The 25,263-nt window shown below is 35.7% G+C and overlaps 13 non-coding genes across 13 annotated transcripts; all 13 read right to left on the bottom strand.

Annotated features, from left to right (window-relative positions):
* Positions 1-3,893: 3,893 nt before the first annotated feature.
* On the bottom strand, positions 3,894-3,966 carry TRNAC-ACA (transfer RNA cysteine (anticodon ACA)). The gene has a single exon. It is a non-coding gene; the product is annotated as a tRNA-Cys (tRNA).
* Positions 3,967-4,473: 507 nt separating this feature from the next.
* On the bottom strand, positions 4,474-4,546 carry TRNAR-ACG (transfer RNA arginine (anticodon ACG)). The gene has a single exon. It is a non-coding gene; the product is annotated as a tRNA-Arg (tRNA).
* Positions 4,547-10,836: 6,290 nt separating this feature from the next.
* Positions 10,837-10,909, bottom strand: TRNAC-ACA (transfer RNA cysteine (anticodon ACA)). The gene has a single exon. It is a non-coding gene; the product is annotated as a tRNA-Cys (tRNA).
* Positions 10,910-11,416: 507 nt separating this feature from the next.
* On the bottom strand, positions 11,417-11,489 carry TRNAR-ACG (transfer RNA arginine (anticodon ACG)). Its single transcript has one exon. It is a non-coding gene; the product is annotated as a tRNA-Arg (tRNA).
* A 3,394-nt stretch (positions 11,490-14,883) lies between these two features.
* On the bottom strand, positions 14,884-14,956 carry TRNAR-ACG (transfer RNA arginine (anticodon ACG)). Its single transcript has one exon. It is a non-coding gene; the product is annotated as a tRNA-Arg (tRNA).
* Positions 14,957-15,462: 506 nt separating this feature from the next.
* TRNAR-ACG (transfer RNA arginine (anticodon ACG)) lies at positions 15,463-15,535 on the bottom strand. Its single transcript has one exon. It is a non-coding gene; the product is annotated as a tRNA-Arg (tRNA).
* A 1,084-nt stretch (positions 15,536-16,619) lies between these two features.
* Positions 16,620-16,692, bottom strand: TRNAR-ACG (transfer RNA arginine (anticodon ACG)). Its single transcript has one exon. It is a non-coding gene; the product is annotated as a tRNA-Arg (tRNA).
* A 506-nt stretch (positions 16,693-17,198) lies between these two features.
* Positions 17,199-17,271, bottom strand: TRNAR-ACG (transfer RNA arginine (anticodon ACG)). Its single transcript has one exon. It is a non-coding gene; the product is annotated as a tRNA-Arg (tRNA).
* Positions 17,272-17,777: 506 nt separating this feature from the next.
* TRNAR-ACG (transfer RNA arginine (anticodon ACG)) lies at positions 17,778-17,850 on the bottom strand. Its single transcript has one exon. It is a non-coding gene; the product is annotated as a tRNA-Arg (tRNA).
* A 2,240-nt stretch (positions 17,851-20,090) lies between these two features.
* On the bottom strand, positions 20,091-20,163 carry TRNAR-ACG (transfer RNA arginine (anticodon ACG)). Its single transcript has one exon. It is a non-coding gene; the product is annotated as a tRNA-Arg (tRNA).
* A 1,084-nt stretch (positions 20,164-21,247) lies between these two features.
* Positions 21,248-21,320, bottom strand: TRNAR-ACG (transfer RNA arginine (anticodon ACG)). Its single transcript has one exon. It is a non-coding gene; the product is annotated as a tRNA-Arg (tRNA).
* A 506-nt stretch (positions 21,321-21,826) lies between these two features.
* TRNAR-ACG (transfer RNA arginine (anticodon ACG)) lies at positions 21,827-21,899 on the bottom strand. Its single transcript has one exon. It is a non-coding gene; the product is annotated as a tRNA-Arg (tRNA).
* A 506-nt stretch (positions 21,900-22,405) lies between these two features.
* On the bottom strand, positions 22,406-22,478 carry TRNAR-ACG (transfer RNA arginine (anticodon ACG)). Its single transcript has one exon. It is a non-coding gene; the product is annotated as a tRNA-Arg (tRNA).
* Between the last annotated feature and the right edge of the window lie 2,785 nt (positions 22,479-25,263).

Below are 25,263 nucleotides of genomic sequence, written 5' to 3'. Positions count from 1 at the left end.
CACATTTTGGAAATTGACTGTACACTATCTGCAGGGATTGTTTCCCAAAAACGTTTTAGGTAAAATAATCCTTGTGACTGCTATAAGAGATTTAAAAAATGTGATGAACTTACTCTGACAGAGCCCAAACATTCTTCTTTTCTGAATTCTAGAATTTATGTCAAATTCCAAGTACTTTAGTACAATAATTCACAATTAAATTATTCAAAGCATGTTAAGATAGCTTTATAATAAGCATTAAACACAAATAGTGCAAGCACCTTCAAAGAATCTGCTTACTTTCTGAAATTTTCTTAAGATTCAGTATTGTGAAAAAATGGATGATTGAGAAACAAAATCAAAATGCCGTGACCCAGATTCGAACCGGGGTTGCTGCGGCCACAACGCAGAGTACTAACCACTATACGATCACGGCAATTTAAGCGAGCCAGGTAGGAGTTGAACCTACAATCTACAGATCCATAGTCAGACACGTTATCCATTGCCCACTGTGTCGGGGGTCTTGTAGTAATTGAAGTGTCTTTCCTGTTTTTGAGCCTGTTTTCAGAATTTTATGGTTATTGAAGTATATACAGAATCACATTTTGGTAATTGACTGTACACTATCTGCAGGGATTGTTTCCCAAAAACGTTTTAGGTAAAATAATCCTTGTGACTGCTAAAAGATCTTTAAAAAATGAGGATGAACTAACTCAGACAGAGCCCAAACATTCTTCTTTCCTGAATTCCAGAATTTATGTCAAATTCCCAGTCCTTTAGTACAATAATTCACAATTAAATTATTCAAAGCATGTTAAGATAGCTTTATAATAAGCATTAAACACAAATAGTGCAAGCACCTTCAAAGAATCTGCTTACTTTCTGAAATTTTCTTAAGATTCAGTATTGTGAAAAAATGGATGATTGTGAAACAAAATCAAAATGCTGTGACCCGTTTTCGAACCGGGGTTGCTGCGGCCACAACGCAGAGTACTAACTACTATACGATCACGTCAATTTAAGCGAGCCAGGTAGGAGTCGAACCTATAAACTTATGATCCGTAGTCAGACACGTTATCCATTGCGCTACTGGCCCAGGTGCCCTGTAGTAATTGAAGTGTCTTTCCTGTTTTTGAGCCAGTTTTGGAGTTTTATGGTTATTGAAGTATATACAGAATCACATTTTGGAAATTGACTGTACACTATCTGCAGGGATTGTTTCCCAAAAACGTTTTAGGTAAAATAATCCTTGTGACTGCTAAAAGATCTTTAAAAAATGAGGATGAACTAACTCAGACAGAGCCCAAACATTCTTCTTTCCTGAATTCCAGAATTTATGTCAAATTCCCAGTCCTTTAGTACAATAATTCACAATTAAATTATTCAAAGCATGTTAAGATAGCTTTATAATAAGCATTAAACACAAATAGTGCAAGCACCTTCAAAGAATCTGCTTACTTTCTGAAATTTTCTTAAGATTCAGTATTGTGAAAAAATGGATGATTGTGAAACAAAATCAAAATGCTGTGACCCGTTTTCGAACCGGGGTTGCTGCGGCCACAACGCAGAGTACGAACTACTATACGATCACGTCAATTTAAGCGAGCCAGGTAGGAGTCGAACCTATAAACTTATGATCCGTAGTCAGACACGTTATCCATTGCGCTACTGGCCCAGGTGCCCTGTAGTAATTGAAGTGTCTTTCCTGTTTTTGAGCCAGTTTTGGAGTTTTATGGTTATTGAAGTATATACAGAATCACATTTTGGAAATTGACTGTACACTATCTGCAGGGATTGTTTCCCAAAAACGTTTTAGGTAAAATAATCCTTGTGACTGCTAAAAGATCTTTAAAAAATGTGATGAACTTACTCAGACAGAGCCCAAACATTCTTCTTTCCTAAATTCCAGAATTTATGTCAAATTCCCAGTCCTTTAGTACAATAATTCACAATTAAATTATTCAAAGCATGTTAAGATAGCTTTATAATAAGCATTAAACACAAATAGTGCAAGCACCTTCAAAGAATCTGCTTACTTTCTGAAATTTTCTTAAGATTCAGTATTGTGAAAAAATGGATGATTGTGAAACAAAATCAAAATGCTGTGACCCGTTTTCGAAATGGGGTTGCTGCGGCCACAACGCAGAGTACTAACTACTATACAATCATGGTAATTTAAGCGAGCCAGGTAGGAGTCGACCCTACAATCTTCTGATCCGTAGTCAGACGCGTTATCCATTGTGCCACTGGCCCACATGTTTTGTAGAAATTGAAGCGTCTTTCCTGTTTTTGAGCCTTTTTTCAGAGTTTTATGGTTATTGAAGTATATACAGAATCACATTTTGGAAATTGACTGTACACTATCTGCAGGGATTGCTTCCCAAAAACGTTTTAGGTAAAATAATCCTTGTGACTGCTAAAAGATCTTTAAAAAATGTGATGAACTTACTCAGACAGAGCCCAAACATTCTTCTTTCCTGAATTCCAGAATTTATGTCAAATTCCCAGTCCTTTAGTACAATAATTCACAATTAAATTATTCAAAGCATGTTAAGATAGCTTTATAATAAGCATTAAACACAAATAGTGCAAGCACCTTCAAAGAATCTGCTTACTTTCTGAAATTTTCTTAAGATTCAGTATTGTGAAAAAATGGATGATTGTGAAACAAAATCAAAATGCTGTGACCCGTTTTCGAAATGGGGTTGCTGCAGCCACAACGCAGAGTACTAACTACTATACAATCACGGCAATTTAAGCGAGCCAGGTAGGAGTCGAACCTACAATCTTCTGATCTATAGTCAGACGAATTATCCATTGACCACTGTCCAAGGTGTCTTGTAGCAATTGAAGAGTCTTTCCTGTTTTTGAGCCTGTTTTGAAGTTTTATGGTTATTGAAGTATATACAGAATCACATTTTGTAAATTGACTGTACACTATCTGCAGGGATTGTTTCCCAAAAACGTTTTAGGTAAAATAATCCTTGTGACTGCTAAAAGATCTTTAAAAAATGTGATGAACTTACTCTGACAGAGCCCAAACATTATTCTTTCCTGAATTCTAGAATTTATGTCAATTTCCCAGTACTTTAGTACAATAATTCACAATTAAATTATTCAAAGCATGTTAAGATAGCTTTATAATAAGCATTAAACACAAATAGTGCAAGCACCTTCAAAGAATCTGCTTACTTTCTGAAATTTTCTTAAGATTCAGTATTGTGAAAAAATGGATGATTGTGAAACAAAATCAAAATGCTGTGACCCGTTTTCGAAATGGGGTTGCTGCGGCAACAACGCAGAGTACTAACCACTATACGATCACAGCAATTTAAGCGAGCCAGGTAGGAGTCGAACCTACAAACTTATGATCCATAGTCAGACACATTATCCATTGCGCCACTGGCTCAGGTGCCCTGTAGTAATTGAAGTTTCTTTCCTGTTTTTGAGCCTGTTTTAAAGTTTTATGGTTATTGAAGAATATACAGAATCACATTTTGGAAATTGACTGTACACTATCTGCAGGGATTGATTCCCAAAAACGTTTTAGGTACAATAATCCTTGTGACTGCTAAAAGATCTTTCAAAAATGTAATGAACTTACTCAGACAGAGCACAAACATTCTTCTTTCCTGAATTCCAGAATTTATGTCAAATTCCCAATCCTTTAGTAAAATAATTCACAATGAAATTATTCAAAGCATGTTAAGATAGCTTTATAATAAGCATTAAACACAAATAGTGCAAGCACCTTCAAAGAATCTGCTTACTTTCTGAAATTTTCTTAAGATTCAGTATTGTGAAAAAATGGATGATTGAGAAACAAAATCAAAATGTCATGACCTGTTTCTGAACCGGGGTTGCTGCGGCCACAGCGCAGAGTACTTACCACTATGCGATCAAGGCAATATATGCGAGCCAGGTAGGAGTCGAACCTACAATCTTCTGATCTGTAGTCAGACGCGTTATCCATTGCGCCACTGGCACACGTGTTTTGTAGTAATTGAAGTGTCTTTCCTGTTTTTGAGCCTATTTTCAGAGTTTTATGGTTATTGAAGTATATACAGAATCACATTTTGGAAATTGACTGTAGACTATCTGCAGGGATTGTTTCCCAAAAACGTTTTAGGTAAAATAATAATTGTGACTGCTAAAAGATATTTCAAAAATGTGATGAACTTACTCAGAAGGAAGCCCAAACATTCTTCTTTCCTGAATTCTAGAATTTATGTCAAATTCCCAGTACTTTAGTACAATAATTCACAATTTAATTATTCAAAGCATGTTAAGATAGCTTTATAATAAGCATTAAACACAAATAGTGCAAGCACCTTCAAAGAATCTGCTTACTTTCTGAAATTTTCTTAAGATTCAGTATTGTGAAAAAATGGATGATTGAGAAACAAAATAAAAATGCCGTGACCCGGATTCGAACCGGGGTTGCTGCGGCCACAAAGCAGAGTACTAACCACCATACGATCATGGCAATATAAGCAAGCCAGGTAGGAGTTGAACCTACAATCTTCTGATCCGTAGTCAGACGCGTTATCCATTGCGCCACTGGCCCATGTGTTTTGTAGTAATTGAAGTGTCTTTCCTGTTTTTGAGCCTATTTTCTGAGTTTTATGGTTATTGAAGTATATACAGAATCACATTTTGGAAATTGACTGTAGACTATCTGCAGGGATTGTTTCCCAAAAACGTTTTAGGTAAAATAATAATTGTGACTGCTAAAAGATATTTCAAAAATGTGATGAACTTACTCAGAAGGAAGCCCAAACTTTCTTCTTTCCTGAATTCTAGAATTTATGTCAAATTCCCAGTACTTTAGTACAATAATTCACAATTAAATTATTCAAAGCATGTTAAGATAGCTATATAATAAGCATTAAACACAAATAGTGCAAGCACCTTCAACGAATCTGCTTACTTTCTGAAATTTTCTTAAGATTCAGTATTGTGAAAAAATGGATGATTGTGAAAACAAAATCAAAATGCCGTGACCCGGATTCGAAACGGGGTTGCTGCGGCCACAACGCAGAGTACTAACCACTATACGATCACGGCAATTTAAGCGAGCCAGGTAGGAGTCGAACCTACAATCTACAGATCCATAGTCAGACACGTTATCCATTGCCCACTGTCCCGGGTGTCTTGTAGCAATTGAAGTGTCTTTCCTGTTTTTGAGCCTGTTTTCAGAATTTTATGGTTATTGAAGTATATACAGAATCACATTTTGGTAATTGACTGTACACTATCTGCAGGGATTGTTTCCCAAAAACGTTTTAGGTAAAATAATCCTTGTGACTGCTAAAAGATCTTTAAAAAATGTGATGAACTTACTCAGACAGAGCCCAAACATTCTTCTTTCCTGAATTCCAGAATTTATGTCAAATTCCCAGTCCTTTAGTACAATAATTCACAATTAAATTATTCAAAGCATGTTAAGATAGCTTTATAATAAGCATTAAACACAAATAGTGCAAGCACCTTCAAAGAATCTGCTTACTTTCTGAAATTTTCTTAAGATTCAGTATTGTGAAAAAATGGATGATTGTGAAACAAAATCAAAATGCTGTGACCCATTTTCGAAATGGGGTTGCTGCAGGCACAACGCAGAGTACTAACTACTATACAATCACGGCAATTTAAGCGAGCCAGGTAGGAGTCGAACCTACAATCTTCTGATCCGTAGTCAGACGCATTATCCATTGCACCACTGGCCCACGTGTTTTGTAGTAATTGAAGTGTCTTTCCTGTTTTTGAGCCTTTTTTCAGAGTTTTATGGTTATTGAAGTATATACAGAATCACATTTTGGAAATTGACTGTACACTATCTGCAGGGATTGCTTCCCAAAAACGTTTTAGGTAAAATAATCCTTGTGACTGCTAAAAGATCATTAAAAAATGTGATGAACTTACTCAGACAGAGCCCAAACATTCTTCTTTCCTGAATTCCAGAATTTATGTCAAATTCCCAGTCCTTTAGTACAATAATTCACAATTAAATTATTCAAAGCATGTTAAGATAGCTTTATAATAAGCATTAAACACAAATAGTGCAAGCACCTTCAAAGAATCTGCTTACTTTCTGAAATTTTCTTAAGATTCAGTATTGTGAAAAAATGGATGATTGTGAAACAAAATCAAAATGCTGTGAACCGTTTTCAAAATGGGGTTGCTGCAGCCACAACGCAGAGTACTAACTACTATACAATCACGGCAAATTAAGCGAGCCAAGTAGGAGTCGAACCTACAATCTTCTGATCTATAGTCAGACGCGTTATCCATTGCCCACTGTCCCAGGTGTCTTGTAGCAATTGAAGAGTCTTTCCTGTTTTTGAGCCTGTTTTAAAGTTTTATGGTTATTGAAGTATATACAGAATCACATTTTGGAAATTGACTGTACACTATCTGCAGGGATTGTTTCCCAAAAATGTTTTAGGTACAATAATCCTTGTGACTGCTAAAAGATCTTTAAAAAATGAGATGAACTTACTCTGACAGAGCCCAAACATTCTTCTTTCCTGAATTCTAGAATTTATGTCAAATTCCCAGTACTTTAGTACAATAATTCACAATTAAATTATTCAAAGCATGTTAAGATAGCTTTATAATAAGCATTAAACACAAATAGTGCAAGCACCTTCAAAGAATCTGCTTACTTTCTGAAATTTTCTTAAGATTCAGTATTGTGAAAAAATGGATGATTGAGAAACAAAATCAAAATGCTGTGACCCAGATTCGAACCGGGGTTGCTGCGGCCACAACGCAGAGTACTAACCACTATACGATCACGGCAATTTAAGCGAGCCAGGTAGGAGTCGAACCTACAATCTACAGATCCATAGTCAGACACGTTATCCATTGCCCACTGTGCCGGGGGTCTTGTAGTAATTGAAGTGTCTTTCCTGTTTTTGAGCCTGTTTTCAGAATTTTATAGTTATTGAAGTATATACAGAATCACATTTTGGTAATTGACTGTACACTATCTGCAGGGATTGTTTCCCAAAAACGTTTTAGGTAAAATAATCCTTGTGACTGCTAAAAGATCTTTAAAAAATGAGGATGAACTAACTCAGACAGAGCCCAAACATTCTTCTTTCCTGAATTCCAGAATTTATGTCAAATTCCCAGTCCTTTAGTACAATAATTCACAATTAAATTATTCAAAGCATGTTAAGATAGTTTTATAATAAGCATTAAACACAAATAGTGCAAGCACCTTCAAAGAATCTGCTTACTTTCTGAAATTTTCTTAAGATTCAGTATTGTGAAAAAATGGATGATTGTGAAACAAAATCAAAATGCTGTGACCCGTTTTCGAACCGGGGTTGCTGCGGCCACAACGCAGAGTACTAACCACTATACGATCACGTCAATTTAAGCGAGCCAGGTAGGAATCAAACCTACAAACTTATGATCCGTAGTCAGACACGTTATCCATTGCGCCACTGGCCCAGGTGCGCTGTAGTAATTGAAGTGTCTTTCCTGTTTTTGAGCCAGTTTTGGAGTTTTATGGTTATTGAAGTATATACAGAATCACATTTTGGAAATTGACTGTACACTATCTGCAGGGATTGTTTCCCAAAAATGTTTTAGGTACAATAATCCTTGTGACTGCTAAAAGATCTTTAAAAAATGTAATGAACTTACTCAGACAGAGCCCAAACATTCTTCTTTCCTGAATTCTAGAATTTATGTCAAATTCCCAGTACTTTAGTACAATAATTCACAATTAAATTATTCAAAGCATGTTAAGATAGCTTTATAATAAGCATTAAACACAAATAGTGCAAGCACCTTCAAAGAATCTGCTTACTTTCTGAAATTTTCTTAAGATTCAGTATTGTGAAAAAATGGATGATTGAGAAACAAAATCAAAATGCCGTGACCCGGATTCAAACCGGGGTTGCTGCGGCCACAATGCAGAGTACTAACCACTGTACGATGACGGCAATTTTAGTGAGCCAGGTAGGAGTAGAACCTACAATCTACAGATCCATAGTCAGACACGTTAGCCATTGCCCACTGTCCCGGGTGTCTTGTAGTAATTGAAGTGTCTTTCCTGTTTTTGAGCCTGTTTTCAGAATTTTATGGTTATTGAAGTATATACAGAATCACATTTTGGAAATTGACTGTACACTATCTGCAGGGATTGTTTCCCAAAAACGTTTTAGGTAAAATAATCATTGTGACTGCTATAAGAGATTTAAAAAATGTGATGAACTTACTCTGACAGAGCCCAAACATTCTTCTTTTCTGAATTCTAGAATTTATGTCAAATTCCAAGTACTTTAGTACAATAATTCACAATTAAATTATTCAAAGCATGTTAAGATAGCTTTATAATAAGCATTAAACACAAATAGTGCAAGCACCTTCAAAGAATCTGCTTACTTTCTGAAATTTTCTTAAGATTCAGTATTGTGAAAAAATGGATGATTGAGAAACAAAATCAAAATGCCGTGACCCAGATTCGAACCGGGGTTGCTGCGGCCACAACGCAGAGTACTAACCACTATACGATCACGGCAATTTAAGCGAGCCAGGTAGGAGTTGAACCTACAATCTACAGATCTATAGTCAGACACGTTATCCATTGCCCACTGTGTCGGGGGTCTTGTAGTAATTGAAGTGTCTTTCCTGTTTTTGAGCCTGTTTTCAGAATTTTATGGTTATTGAAGTATATACAGAATCACATTTTGGTAATTGACTGTACACTATCTGCAGGGATTGTTTCCCAAAAACGTTTTAGGTAAAATAATCCTTGTGACTGCTAAAAGATCTTTAAAAAATGAGGATGAACTAACTCAGACAGAGCCCAAACATTCTTCTTTCCTGAATTCCAGAATTTATGTCAAATTCCCAGTCCTTTAGTACAATAATTCACAATTAAATTATTCAAAGCATGTTAAGATAGCTTTATAATAAGCATTAAACACAAATAGTGCAAGCACCTTCAAAGAATCTGCTTACTTTCTGAAATTTTCTTAAGATTCAGTATTGTGAAAAAATGGATGATTGTGAAACAAAATCAAAATGCTGTGACCCGATTTCGAACCGGGGTTGCTGCGGCCACAACGCAGAGTACTAACTACTATACGATCACGTCAATTTAAGCGAGCCAGGTAGGAGTCGAACCTATAAACTTATGATCCGTAGTCAGACACGTTATCCATTGCGCTACTGGCCCAGGTGCCCTGTAGTAATTGAAGTGTCTTTCCTGTTTTTGAGCCAGTTTTGGAGTTTTATGGTTATTGAAGTATATACAGAATCACATTTTGGAAATTGACTGTACACTATCTGCAGGGATTGTTTCCCAAAAACGTTTTAGGTAAAATAATCCTTGTGACTGCTAAAAGATCTTTAAAAAATGTGATGAACTTACTCAGACAGAGCCCAAACATTCTTCTTTCCTAAATTCCAGAATTTATGTCAAATTCCCAGTCCTTTAGTACAATAATTCACAATTAAATTATTCAAAGCATGTTAAGATAGCTTTATAATAAGCATTAAACACAAATAGTGCAAGCACCTTCAAAGAATCTGCTTACTTTCTGAAATTTTCTTAAGATTCAGTATTGTGAAAAAATGGATGATTGTGAAACAAAATCAAAATGCTGTGACCCGTTTTCGAAATGGGGTTGCTGCGGCCACAACGCAGAGTACTAACTACTATACAATCATGGTAATTTAAGCAAGCCAGGTAAGAGTCGAACCTACAATCTTCTGATCCGTAGTCAGACGCGTTATCCATTGTGCCACTGGCCCACATGTTTTGTAGTAATTGAAGCGTCTTTCCTGTTTTTGAGCCTTTTTTCAGAGTTTTATGGTTATTGAAGTATATACAGAATCACATTTTGGAAATTGACTGTACACTATCTGCAGGGATTGCTTCCCAAAAACGTTTTAGGTAAAATAATCCTTGTGACTGCTAAAAGATCTTTAAAAAATGTGATGAACTTACTCAGACAGAGCCCAAACATTCTTCTTTCCTGAATTCCAGAATTTATGTCAAATTCCCAGTCCTTTAGTACAATAATTCACAATTAAATTATTCAAAGCATGTTAAGATAGCTTTATAATAAGCATTAAACACAAATAGTGCAAGCACCTTCAAAGAATCTGCTTACTTTCTGAAATTTTCTTAAGATTCAGTATTGTGAAAAAATGGATGATTGTGAAACAAAATCAAAATGCTGTGACCCGTTTTCGAAATGGGGTTGCTGCAGCCACAACGCAGAGTACTAACTACTATACAATCACGGCAATTTAAGCGAGCCAGGTAGGAGTCGAACCTACAATCTTCTGATCTATAGTCAGACGCATTATCCATTGACCACTGTCCAAGGTGTCTTGTAGCAATTGAAGAGTCTTTCCTGTTTTTGAGCCTGTTTTGAAGTTTTATGGTTATTGAAGTATATACAGAATCACATTTTGTAAATTGACTGTACACTATCTGCAGGGATTGTTTCCCAAAAACGTTTTAGGTAAAATAATCCTTGTGACTGCTAAAAGATCTTTAAAAAATGTGATGAACTTACTCTGACAGAGCCCAAACATTCTTCTTTCCTGAATTCTAGAATTTATGTCAAATTCCCAGTACTTTAGTACAATAATTCACAATTAAATTATTCAAAGCATGTTAAGATAGCTTTATAATAAGCATTAAACACAAATAGTGCAAGCACCTTCAAAGAATCTGCTTACTTTCTGAAATTTTCTTAAGATTCAGTATTGTGAAAAAATGGATGATTGTGAAACAAAATCAAAATGCTGTGACCCGTTATCGAAATGGGGTTGCTGCGGCAACAACGCAGAGTACTAACCACTATACGATCACGGCAATTTAAGCGAGCCAGGTAGGAGTCGAACCTACAATCTTCTGATCTGTAGTCAGACGCGTTATCCATTGCGCCACTGGCACACGTGTTTTGTAGTAATTGAAGTGTCTTTCCTGTTTTTGAGCCTATTTTCAGAGTTTTATGGTTATTGAAGTATATACAGAATCACATTTTGGAAATTGACTGTAGACTATCTGCAGGGATTGTTTCCCAAAAACGTTTTAGGTAAAATAATAATTGTGACTGCTAAAAGATATTTCAAAAATGTGATGAACTTACTCAGAAGGAAGCCCAAACATTCTTCTTTCCTGAATTCTAGAATTTATGTCAAATTCCCAGTACTTTAGTACAATAATTCACAATTTAATTATTCAAAGCATGTTAAGATAGCTTTATAATAAGCATTAAACACAAATAGTGCAAGCACCTTCAAAGAATCTGCTTACTTTCTGAAATTTTCTTAAGATTCAGTATTGTGAAAAAATGGATGATTGAGAAACAAAATAAAAATGCCGTGACCCGGATTCGAACCGGGGTTGCTGCGGCCACAACGCAGAGTACTAACCACCATACGATCATGGAAATATAAGCAAGCCAGGTAGGAGTCGAACCTACAATCTTCTGATCCGTAGTCAGACGCGTTATCCATTGCGCCACTGGCCCATGTGTTTTGTAGTAATTGAAGTGTCTTTCCTGTTTTTGAGCCTATTTTCTGAGTTTTATGGTTATTGAAGTATATACAGAATCACATTTTGGAAATTGACTGTAGACTATCTGCAGGGATTGTTTCCCAAAAACGTTTTAGGTAAAATAATAATTGTGACTGCTAAAAGATCTTTAAAAAATGTGATGAACTTACTCAGACAGAGCCCAAACATTCTTCTTTCCTGAATTCCAGAATTTATGTCAAATTCCCAGTCCTTTAGTACAATAATTCACAATTAAATTATTCAAAGCATGTTAAGATAGCTTTATAATAAGCATTAAACACAAATAGTGCAAGCACCTTCAAAGAATCTGCTTACTTTCTGAAATTTTCTTAAGATTCAGTATTGTGAAAAAATGGATGATTGTGAAACAAAATCAAAATGCTGTGACCCATTTTCGAAATAGGGTTGCTGCAGGCACAACGCAGAGTACTAACTACTATACAATCACGGCAATTTAAGCGAGCCAGGTAGGAGTCGAACCTACAATCTTCTGATCCGTAGTCAGACGCATTATCCATTGCACCACTGGCCCACGTGTTTTGTAGTAATTGAAGTGTCTTTCCTGTTTTTGAGCCTTTTTTCAGAGTTTTATGGTTATTGAAGTATATACAGAATCACATTTTGGAAATTGACTGTACACTATCTGCAGGGATTGCTTCCCAAAAACGTTTTAGGTAAAATAATCCTTGTGACTGCTAAAAGATCATAAAAAATGTGATGAACTTACTCAGACAGAGCCCAAACATTCTTCTTTCCTGAATTCCAGAATTTATGTCAAATTCCCAGACCTTTAGTACAATAATTCACAATTAAATTATTCAAAGCATGTTAAGATAGCTTTATAATAAGCATTAAACACAAATAGTGCAAGCACCTTCAAAGAATCTGCTTACTTTCTGAAATTTTCTTAAGATTCAGTATTGTGAAAAAATGGATGATTGTGTAACAAAATCAAAATGCTGTGATCCGTTTTCGAAATGGGATTGCTGCAGCCACAACACAGAGTACTAACTACTATACAATCACGGCAATTTAAGCGAGCCAGGTAGGAGTCGAACCTACAATCTTCTGATCTATAGTCAGACGTGTTATCTATTGCCCACTGTCCCAGGTGTCTTGTAGCAATTGAAGAGTCTTTCCTGTTTTTGAGCCTGTTTTAAAGTTTTATTGGTTTTGAAGTATATACAGAATCACATTTTGGAAATTGACTGTACACTATCTGCAGGGATTGTTTCCCAAAAACGTTTTAGGTACAATAATCCTTGTGACTGCTAAAAGATCTTTAAAAAATGTAATGAACTTACTCAGACAGAGCCCAAACATTCTTCTTTCCTGAAATCTAGAATTTATGTCAAATTCCCAGTCCTTTAGTAAAATAATTCATAATTAAATTATTCAAAGCATGTTAAGATAGCTTTATAATAAGCATTAAACTCAAATAGTGCAAGCACCTTCAAAGAATGTGCTTACTTTCTGAAATTTTCTTAAGATTCAGTATTGTGAAAAAAAGGATGATTGAGAAACAAAATCAAAATGCCGTGACCCGGATTCGAACAGGGGTTGCTGCGGCCACAACGCAGAGTACTAACCTCTATACGATCATGACAATTTAAGTGAGCTAGGTAGGAGTCGAACCTACAATCTTCTGATCTATAGTCAGACGTGTTATCCATTGCCCACTGTCCCAGGTGTCTTGTAGCAATTGAAGAGTCTTTCCTGTTTTTGAGCCTGTTTTAAAGTTTTATGGTTATTGAAGTATATACAGAATCACATTTTGGAAATTGACTGTACACTATCTGCAGGGATTGTTTCCCAAAAATGTTTTAGGTACAATAATCCTTGTGACTGCTGAAAGATCTTTCAAAAATGTAATGAACTTACTCAGACAGAGCCCAAACATTCTTCTTTCCTGAATAATAGAATTTATGTCAAATTCCTAGTCCTTTAGTAAAATTATTCACAATTAAATTATTCAAAGCATGTTAAGATAGCTTTATAATAAGCATTAAACACAAATAGTGCAAGCACCTTCAAAGAATCTGCTTACTTTCTGAAATTTTCTTAAGATTCAGTATTGTGAAAAAATGGATGATTGAGAAACAAAATCAAAATGCCGTGACCCGGATTCGAACCGGGGTTGCTGCGGCCACAACGCAGAGTACTAACCACTATATGATCACGGCAATTTAAGTGAGCCAGTTAGGAATAGAACCTACAATCTACAGATCCATAGTCAGACACGTTATCCATTGCCCACTGTCCCGTGTGTCTTGTAGTAATTGAAGTGTCTTTCCTGTTTTTGAGCCTGTTTTCAGAATTATAGGGTTATTGAAGTATATACAGAATCACATTTTGGAAATTGACTGTACACTATCTGCAGGGATTGTTTCCCAAAAACGTTTTAGGTAAAATAATCCTTGTGACTGCTAAATGATCTTTAAAAAATGTGATGAACTTACTCTGACAGAGCCCAAACATTCTTCTTTTCTGAATTCTAGAATTTATGTCAATTTCCAAGTACTTTAGTACAATAATTCACAATTAAATTATTCAAAGCATGTTAAGATAGCTTTATAATAAGCATTAAACACAAATAGTGCAAGCACCTTCAAAGAATCTGCTTACTTTCTGAAATTTTCATAAGATTCAGTATTGTGAAAAAATGGATGATTGAGAAACAAAATCAAAATGCCGTGACCCGGATTCGAACCGGGGTTGCAGCGGCCACAACGCAGAGTACTAACCACTATACGATCACGGCAATTTAAGCGAGCCAGGTAGGAGACGAACCTACAATCTACAGATCCATAGTCAGACACGTTATCCATTGCCCACTGTCCTGGGTGTCTTGTAGTAATTGAAGTGTCTTTCCTGTTTTTGAGCCTGTTTTCAGAATTTTATGGTTATTGAAGTATATACAGAATCACATTTTGGTAATTGACTGTACACTATCTGCAGGGACTGTTTCCCAAAAACGTTTTAGGTAAAATAATCCTTGTGACTGCTAAAAGATCTTTAAAAAATGTGATGAACTTACTCAGACAGAGCCCAAACATTCTTCTTTCCTGAATTCCAGAATTTATGTCAAATTCCCAGTCCTTTAGTACAATAATTCACAATTAAATTTTTCAAAGCATGTTAAGATAGCTTTATAATAAGCATTAAACACAAATAGTGCAAGCACCTTCAAAGAATCTGCTTACTTTCTGAAATTTTCTTAAGATTCAGTATTGTGAAAAAATGGATGATTGTGAAACAAAATCAAAATGCTGTGACCCGTTTTCGAACCGGGGTTGCTGCGGCCACAACGCAGAGTACTAACCACTATACGATCACGTCAATTTAAGCGAGCCAGGTAGGAGTCGAACCTACAATCTTCTGATTCGTAGTCAGACGCATTATCCATTGCGCCACTGGCCCACGTGTTTTGTAGTAATTGAAGTGTCTTTCCTGTTTTTGAGCCTTTTTTCAGAGTTTTATGGTTATTGAAGTATATACAGAATCACATTTTGGAAATTGACTGTACACTATCTGCAGGGATTGCTTCCCAAAAACGTTTTAGGTAAAATAATCCTTGTGACTGCTAAAAGATCATTAAAAAATTTGATGAACTTACTCAGACAGAGCCCAAACATTCTTCTTTCCTGAATTCCAGAATTTATGTCAAATTCCCAGTCCTTTAGTACAATAATTCACAATTAAATTATTCAAAGCATGTTAAGATAGCTTTATAATAAGCATTAAACACAAATAGTGCAAGCACCTTCAAAGAATCTGCTTACTTTCTGAAATTTTCTTAAGATTCAGTATTGTGAAAAAATGGATGATTGAGAAACAAAATAAAAATGCCGTGACCCGGATTTGAACCGGGGTTGCTGCAGCCACAACGCAGAGTACTAACCACCATACGATCACGGCAATATAAGCGAGCCAGGTAGGAGTCGAACCTACAATCTTCTGATCCGTAGTCAAACGCGTTACCCATTGTGCCACTGGCCCATGTGTTTTGTAGTAATTGAAGTGTCTTTCCTGTTTTTGAGCCTATTTTCTGAGTTTTATGGTTATTGAAGTATATACAGAATCACATTTTGGTAATTGACTGTACACTATCTGCAGGGATTGTTTCCCAAAAACGTTTTAGGTAAAATAATCCTTGTGACTGCTAAATGATCTTTAAAAAATGTGATGAACTTACTCTGACAGAGCCCAAACATTCTTCTTTTCTGAATTCTAGAATTTATGTCAATTTCCAAGTACTTTAGTACAATAATTCACAATTAAATTATTCAAAGCATGTTAAGATAGCTTTATAATAAGCATTAAACACAAATAGTGCAAGCACCTTCAAAGAATCTGCTTACTTTCTGAAATTTTCATAAGATTCAGTATTGTGAAAAAATGGATGATTGAGAAACAAAATCAAAATGCCGTGACCCGGATTCGAACCGGGGTTGCAGCGGCCACAACGCAGAGTACTAACCACTATACGATCACGGCAATTTAAGCGAGCCAGGTAGGAGACGAACCTACAATCTACAGATCCATAGTCAGACACGTTATCCATTGCCCACTGTCCTGGGTGTCTTGTAGTAATTGAAGTGTCTTTCCTGTTTTTGAGCCTGTTTTCAGAATTTTATGGTTATTGAAGTATATACAGAATCACATTTTGGTAATTGACTGTACACTATCTGCAGGGACTGTTTCCCAAAAACGTTTTAGGTAAAATAATCCTTGTGACTGCTAAAAGATCTTTAAAAAATGTGATGAACTTACTCAGACAGAGCCCAAACATTCTTCTTTCCTGAATTCCAGAATTTATGTCAAATTCCCAGTCCTTTAGTACAATAATTCACAATTAAATTTTTCAAAGCATGTTAAGATAGCTTTATAATAAGCATTAAACACAAATAGTGCAAGCACCTTCAAAGAATCTGCTTACTTTCTGAAATTTTCTTAAGATTCAGTATTGTGAAAAAATGGATGATTGTGAAACAAAATCAAAATGCTGTGACCCGTTTTCGAACCGGGGTTGCTGCGGCCACAACGCAGAGTACTAACCACTATACGATCACGTCAATTTAAGCGAGCCAGGTAGGAGTCGAACCTACAATCTTCTGATTCGTAGTCAGACGCATTATCCATTGCGCCACTGGCCCACGTGTTTTGTAGTAATTGAAGTGTCTTTCCTGTTTTTGAGCCTTTTTTCAGAGTTTTATGGTTATTGAAGTATATACAGAATCACATTTTGGAAATTGACTGTACACTATCTGCAGGGATTGCTTCCCAAAAACGTTTTAGGTAAAATAATCCTTGTGACTGCTAAAAGATCATTAAAAAATTTGATGAACTTACTCAGACAGAGCCCAAACATTCTTCTTTCCTGAATTCCAGAATTTATGTCAAATTCCCAGTCCTTTAGTACAATAATTCACAATTAAATTATTCAAAGCATGTTAAGATAGCTTTATAATAAGCATTAAACACAAATAGTGCAAGCACCTTCAAAGAATCTGCTTACTTTCTGAAATTTTCTTAAGATTCAGTATTGTGAAAAAATGGATGATTGAGAAACAAAATAAAAATGCCGTGACCCGGATTTGAACCGGGGTTGCTGCAGCCACAACGCAGAGTACTAACCACCATACGATCACGGCAATATAAGCGAGCCAGGTAGGAGTCGAACCTACAATCTTCTGATCCGTAGTCAAACGCGTTACCCATTGTGCCACTGGCCCATGTGTTTTGTAGTAATTGAAGTGTCTTTCCTGTTTTTGAGCCTATTTTCAGAGTTTTATGGTTATTGAAGTATATACAGAATCACATTTTGGTAATTGACTGTACACTATCTGCAGGGATTGTTTCCCAAAAACGTTTTAGGTAAAATAATCCTTGTGACTGCTAAAAGATCTTTAAAAAATGTGATGAACTTACTCAGACAGAGCCCAAACATTCTTCTTTCCTAAATTCCAGAATTTATGTCAAATTCCCAGTCCTTTAGTACAATAATTCACAATTAAATTATTCAAAGCATGTTAAGATAGCTTTATAATAAGCATTAAACACAAATAGTGCAAGCACCTTCAAAGAATCTGCTTACTTTCTGAAATTTTCTTAAGATTCAGTATTGTGAAAAAATGGATGATTGTGAAACAAAATCAAAATGCTGTGACCCGTTTTCGAAATGGGGTTGCTGCAGCCACAATGCAGAGTACTAACTACTATACAATCATGGTAATTTAAGCGAGCCAGGTAGGAGTCGAACCTACAATCTTCTGATCCGTAGTCAGATGCGTTATCCATTGTGCCACTGGCCCACATGTTTTGTAGTAATTGAAGCGTCTTTCATGTTTTTGAGCCTTTTTTCAGAGTTTTATGGTTATTGAAGTATATACAGAATCACATTTTGGAAATTGACTGTACACTATCTGCAGGGATTGCTTCCCAAAAACGTTTTAGGTAAAATAATCCTTCTGACTGCTAAAAGATCTTTAAAAAATGTGATGAACTTACTCAGACAGAGCCCAAACATTCTACTTTCCTGAATTCCAGAATTTATGTCAAATTCCCAGTCCTTTAGTACAATAATTCACAATTAAATTATTCAAAGCATGTTAAGATAGCTTTATAATAAGCATTAAACACAAATAGTGCAAGCACCTTCAAAGAATCTGCTTACTTTCTGAAATTTTCTTAAGATTCAGTATTGTGAAAAAATGGATGATTGTGAAACAAAATCAAAATGCTGTGAACCGTTTTCAAAATGGGGTTGCTGCAGCCATAACGCAGAGTACTAACTACTATACAATCACGGCAATTTAAGAGAGCCAGGTAGGAGTCGAACCTACAATCTTCTGATCTATAGTCAGACGCGTTATCCATTGCCCACTGTCCCAGGTGTCTTGTAGCAATTGAAGAGTCTTTCCTGTTTTTGAGCCTGTTTTAAAGTTTTATGGTTATTGAAGTATATACAGAATCACATTTTGGAAATTGACTGTACACTATCTGCAGGGATTGTTTCCCAAAAACGTTTTAGGTAAAATAATCCTTGTGACTGCTAAAAGATCTTTAAAAAATGTGATGAACTTACTCAGACAGAGCCCAAACATTCTTCTTTCCTAAATACCAGAATTTATGTCAAATTCCCAGTCCTTTAGTACAATAATTCACAATTAAATTATTCAAAGCATGTTAAGATAGCTTTATAATAAGCATTAAACACAAATAGTGCAAGCACCTTCAAAGAATCTGCTTACTTTCTGAAATTTTCTTAAGATTCAGTATTGTGAAAAAATGGATGATTGTGAAACAAAATCAAAATGCTGTGACCCGTTTTCGAAATGGGGTTGCTGCAGCCACAACGCAGAGTACTAACTACTATACAATCATGGTAATTTAAGTGAGCCAGGTAGGAGTCGTACCTACAATCTTCTGATCCGTAGTCAGACGCGTTATCCATTGTGCCACTGGCCCACATGTTTTGTAGTAATTGAAGCGTCTTTCCTGTTTTTGAGCCTTTTTTTCAGAGTTTTATGGTTATTGAAGTATATACAGAATCACATTTTGGAAATTGACTCTACACTATCTGCAGGGATTGCTTCCCAAAAACGTTTTAGGTAAAATAATCCTTGTGACTGCTAAAAGATCTTTAAAAAATGTGATGAACTTACTCAGACAGAGCCCAAACATTCTTCTTTCCTGAATTCCAGAATTTATGTCAAATTCCCAGTCCTTTAGTACAATAATTCACAATTAAATTATTCAAAGCATGTTAAGATAGCTTTATAATAAGCATTAAACACAAATAGTGCAAGCACCTTCAAAGAATCTGCTTACTTTCTGAAATTTTCTTAAGATTCAGTATTGTGAAAAAATGGATGATTGTGAAACAAAATCAAAATGCTGTGACCCGTTTTCGAAATGGGGTTGCTGCAGCCACAACGCAGAGTACTAACTACTATACAATCACGGCAATTTAAGCGAGCCAGGTAGGAGTCGAACCTACAATCTTCTGATCTATAGTCAGACGCATTATCCATTGACCACTGTCCAAGGTGTCTTGTAGCAATTGAAGAGTCTTTCCTGTTTTTGAGCCTGTTTTGAAGTTTTATGGTTATTGAAGTATATACAGAATCACATTTTGGAAATTGACTGTACACTATCTGCAGGGATTGCTTCCCAAAAACGTTTTAGGTAAAATAATCCTTGTGACTGCTAAAAGATCATTAAAAAATTTGATGAACTTACTCAGACAGAGCCCAAACATTCTTCTTTCCTGAATTCCAGAATTTATGTCAAATTCCCAGTCCTTTAGTACAATAATTCACAATTAAATTATTCAAAGCATGTTAAGATAGCTTTATAATAAGCATTAAACACAAATAGTGCAAGCACCTTCAAAGAATCTGCTTACTTTCTGAAATTTTCTTAAGATTCAGTATTGTGAAAAAATGGATGATTGAGAAACAAAATAAAAATGCCGTGACCCGGATTTGAACCGGGGTTGCTGCAGCCACAACGCAGAGTACTAACCACCATACGATCACGGCAATATAAGCGAGCCAGGTAGGAGTCGAACCTACAATCTTCTGATCCGTAGTCAAACGCGTTACCCATTGTGCCACTGGCCCATGTGTTTTGTAGTAATTGAAGTGTCTTTCCTGTTTTTGAGCCTATTTTCTGAGTTTTATGGTTATTGAAGTATATACAGAATCACATTTTGGTAATTGACTGTACACTATCTGCAGGGATTGTTTCCCAAAAACGTTTTAGGTAAAATAATCCTTGTGACTGCTAAATGATCTTTAAAAAATGTGATGAACTTACTCTGACAGAGCCCAAACATTCTTCTTTTCTGAATTCTAGAATTTATGTCAATTTCCAAGTACTTTAGTACAATAATTCACAATTAAATTATTCAAAGCATGTTAAGATAGCTTTATAATAAGCATTAAACACAAATAGTGCAAGCACCTTCAAAGAATCTGCTTACTTTCTGAAATTTTCATAAGATTCAGTATTGTGAAAAAATGGATGATTGAGAAACAAAATCAAAATGCCGTGACCCGGATTCGAACCGGGGTTGCAGCGGCCACAACGCAGAGTACTAACCACTATACGATCACGGCAATTTAAGCGAGCCAGGTAGGAGACGAACCTACAATCTACAGATCCATAGTCAGACACGTTATCCATTGCCCACTGTCCTGGGTGTCTTGTAGTAATTGAAGTGTCTTTCCTGTTTTTGAGCCTGTTTTCAGAATTTTATGGTTATTGAAGTATATACAGAATCACATTTTGGTAATTGACTGTACACTATCTGCAGGGACTGTTTCCCAAAAACGTTTTAGGTAAAATAATCCTTGTGACTGCTAAAAGATCTTTAAAAAATGTGATGAACTTACTCAGACAGAGCCCAAACATTCTTCTTTCCTGAATTCCAGAATTTATGTCAAATTCCCAGTCCTTTAGTACAATAATTCACAATTAAATTTTTCAAAGCATGTTAAGATAGCTTTATAATAAGCATTAAACACAAATAGTGCAAGCACCTTCAAAGAATCTGCTTACTTTCTGAAATTTTCTTAAGATTCAGTATTGTGAAAAAATGGATGATTGTGAAACAAAATCAAAATGCTGTGACCCGTTTTCGAACCGGGGTTGCTGCGGCCACAACGCAGAGTACTAACCACTATACGATCACGTCAATTTAAGCGAGCCAGGTAGGAGTCGAACCTACAATCTTCTGATTCGTAGTCAGACGCATTATCCATTGCGCCACTGGCCCACGTGTTTTGTAGTAATTGAAGTGTCTTTCCTGTTTTTGAGCCTTTTTTCAGAGTTTTATGGTTATTGAAGTATATACAGAATCACATTTTGGAAATTGACTGTACACTATCTGCAGGGATTGCTTCCCAAAAACGTTTTAGGTAAAATAATCCTTGTGACTGCTAAAAGATCATTAAAAAATTTGATGAACTTACTCAGACAGAGCCCAAACATTCTTCTTTCCTGAATTCCAGAATTTATGTCAAATTCCCAGTCCTTTAGTACAATAATTCACAATTAAATTATTCAAAGCATGTTAAGATAGCTTTATAATAAGCATTAAACACAAATAGTGCAAGCACCTTCAAAGAATCTGCTTACTTTCTGAAATTTTCTTAAGATTCAGTATTGTGAAAAAATGGATGATTGAGAAACAAAATAAAAATGCCGTGACCCGGATTTGAACCGGGGTTGCTGCAGCCACAACGCAGAGTACTAACCACCATACGATCACGGCAATATAAGCGAGCCAGGTAGGAGTCGAACCTACAATCTTCTGATCCGTAGTCAAACGCGTTACCCATTGTGCCACTGGCCCATGTGTTTTGTAGTAATTGAAGTGTCTTTCCTGTTTTTGAGCCTATTTTCAGAGTTTTATGGTTATTGAAGTATATACAGAATCACATTTTGGTAATTGACTGTACACTATCTGCAGGGATTGTTTCCCAAAAACGTTTTAGGTAAAATAATCCTTGTGACTGCTAAAAGATCTTTAAAAAATGTGATGAACTTACTCAGACAGAGCCCAAACATTCTTCTTTCCTAAATTCCAGAATTTATGTCAAATTCCCAGTCCTTTAGTACAATAATTCACAATTAAATTATTCAAAGCATGTTAAGATAGCTTTATAATAAGCATTAAACACAAATAGTGCAAGCACCTTCAAAGAATCTGCTTACTTTCTGAAATTTTCTTAAGATTCAGTATTGTGAAAAAATGGATGATTGTGAAACAAAATCAAAATGCTGTGACCCGTTTTCGAAATGGGGTTGCTGCAGCCACAATGCAGAGTACTAACTACTATACAATCATGGTAATTTAAGCGAGCCAGGTAGGAGTCGAACCTACAATCTTCTGATCCGTAGTCAGATGCGTTATCCATTGTGCCACTGGCCCACATGTTTTGTAGTAATTGAAGCGTCTTTCATGTTTTTGAGCCTTTTTTCAGAGTTTTATGGTTATTGAAGTATATACAGAATCACATTTTGGAAATTGACTGTACACTATCTGCAGGGATTGCTTCCCAAAAACGTTTTAGGTAAAATAATCCTTCTGACTGCTAAAAGATCTTTAAAAAATGTGATGAACTTACTCAGACAGAGCCCAAACATTCTACTTTCCTGAATTCCAGAATTTATGTCAAATTCCCAGTCCTTTAGTACAATAATTCACAATTAAATTATTCAAAGCATGTTAAGATAGCTTTATAATAAGCATTAAACACAAATAGTGCAAGCACCTTCAAAGAATCTGCTTACTTTCTGAAATTTTCTTAAGATTCAGTATTGTGAAAAAATGGATGATTGTGAAACAAAATCAAAATGCTGTGAACCGTTTTCAAAATGGGGTTGCTGCAGCCATAACGCAGAGTACTAACTACTATACAATCACGGCAATTTAAGAGAGCCAGGTAGGAGTCGAACCTACAATCTTCTGATCTATAGTCAGACGCGTTATCCATTGCCCACTGTCCCAGGTGTCTTGTAGCAATTGAAGAGTCTTTCCTGTTTTTGAGCCTGTTTTAAAGTTTTATGGTTATTGAAGTATATACAGAATCACATTTTGGAAATTGACTGTACACTATCTGCAGGGATTGTTTCCCAAAAACGTTTTAGGTAAAATAATCCTTGTGACTGCTAAAAGATCTTTAAAAAATGTGATGAACTTACTCAGACAGAGCCCAAACATTCTTCTTTCCTAAATACCAGAATTTATGTCAAATTCCCAGTCCTTTAGTACAATAATTCACAATTAAATTATTCAAAGCATGTTAAGATAGCTTTATAATAAGCATTAAACACAAATAGTGCAAGCACCTTCAAAGAATCTGCTTACTTTCTGAAATTTTCTTAAGATTCAGTATTGTGAAAAAATGGATGATTGTGAAACAAAATCAAAATGCTGTGACCCGTTTTCGAAATGGGGTTGCTGCAGCCACAACGCAGAGTACTAACTACTATACAATCATGGTAATTTAAGTGAGCCAGGTAGGAGTCGTACCTACAATCTTCTGATCCGTAGTCAGACGCGTTATCCATTGTGCCACTGGCCCACATGTTTTGTAGTAATTGAAGCGTCTTTCCTGTTTTTGAGCCTTTTTTTCAGAGTTTTATGGTTATTGAAGTATATACAGAATCACATTTTGGAAATTGACTCTACACTATCTGCAGGGATTGCTTCCCAAAAACGTTTTAGGTAAAATAATCCTTGTGACTGCTAAAAGATCTTTAAAAAATGTGATGAACTTACTCAGACAGAGCCCAAACATTCTTCTTTCCTGAATTCCAGAATTTATGTCAAATTCCCAGTCCTTTAGTACAATAATTCACAATTAAATTATTCAAAGCATGTTAAGATAGCTTTATAATAAGCATTAAACACAAATAGTGCAAGCACCTTCAAAGAATCTGCTTACTTTCTGAAATTTTCTTAAGATTCAGTATTGTGAAAAAATGGATGATTGTGAAACAAAATCAAAATGCTGTGACCCGTTTTCGAAATGGGGTTGCTGCAGCCACAACGCAGAGTACTAACTACTATACAATCACGGCAATTTAAGCGAGCCAGGTAGGAGTCGAACCTACAATCTTCTGATCTATAGTCAGACGCATTATCCATTGACCACTGTCCAAGGTGTCTTGTAGCAATTGAAGAGTCTTTCCTGTTTTTGAGCCTGTTTTGAAGTTTTATGGTTATTGAAGTATATACAGAATCACATTTTGGAAATTGACTGTACACTATCTGCAGGGATTGTTTCCCAAAAACGTTTTAGGTAAAATAATCCTTGTGACTGCTAAAAGATCTTTAAAAAATGTGATGAACTTACTCTGACAGAGCCCAAACATTCTTCTTTCCTGAATTCTAGAATTTATGTCAAATTCCCAGTCCTTTAGTACAATAATTCACAATTAAATTATTCAAAGCATGTTAAGATAGCTTTATAATAAGCATTAAACACAAATAGTGCAAGCACCTTCAAAGAATCTGCTTACTTTCTGAAATTTTCTTAAGATTCAGTATTGTGAAAAAATGGATGATTGTGAAACAAAATCAAAATGTTGTGACGCGTTTTCGAAATGGGGTTGCTGCAGCAACAACGCAGAGTACTAACCACTATACGATCATGGCAATTTAAGCGAGCCAGGTAGGAGTCGAACCTACAAACTTATGATCCATAGTCAGACACATTATCCATTGCGCCACTGGCCCAGGTGCCCTGTAGTAATTGAAGTTTCTTTCCTGTTTTTGAGCCTGTTTTAAAGTTTTATGGTTATTGAAGAATATACAGAATCACATTTTGGAAATTGACTGTACACTATCTGCAGGGATTGATTCCCAAAAACGTTTTAGGTACAATAATCCTTGTGACTGCTAAAAGATCTTTCAAAAATGTAATGAACTTACTCAGACAGAGCACAAACATTCTTCTTTCCTGAATTCCAGAATTTATGTCAAATTCCCAATCCTTTAGTAAAATAATTCACAATGAAATTATTCAAAGCATGTTAAGATAGCTTTATAATAAGCATTAAACACAAATAGTGCAAGCACCTTCAAAGAATCTGCTTACTTTCTGAAATTTTCTTAAGATTCAGTATTGTGAAAAAATGGATGATTGAGAAACAAAATCAAAATGTCATGACCTGTTTCTGAACCGGGGTTGCTGCGGCCACAGCGCAGA

This window comes from Taudactylus pleione, unplaced genomic scaffold (genome assembly GCF_031769625.1).
Source record: "Taudactylus pleione unplaced genomic scaffold, aTauple2 ptg000551l, whole genome shotgun sequence".
NCBI lineage: Eukaryota > Metazoa > Chordata > Amphibia > Anura > Myobatrachidae > Taudactylus > Taudactylus pleione.
The sequence above is the reverse complement of the archived record's forward strand: the minus strand, read 5'-3'. Positions and strand labels throughout refer to the sequence as shown.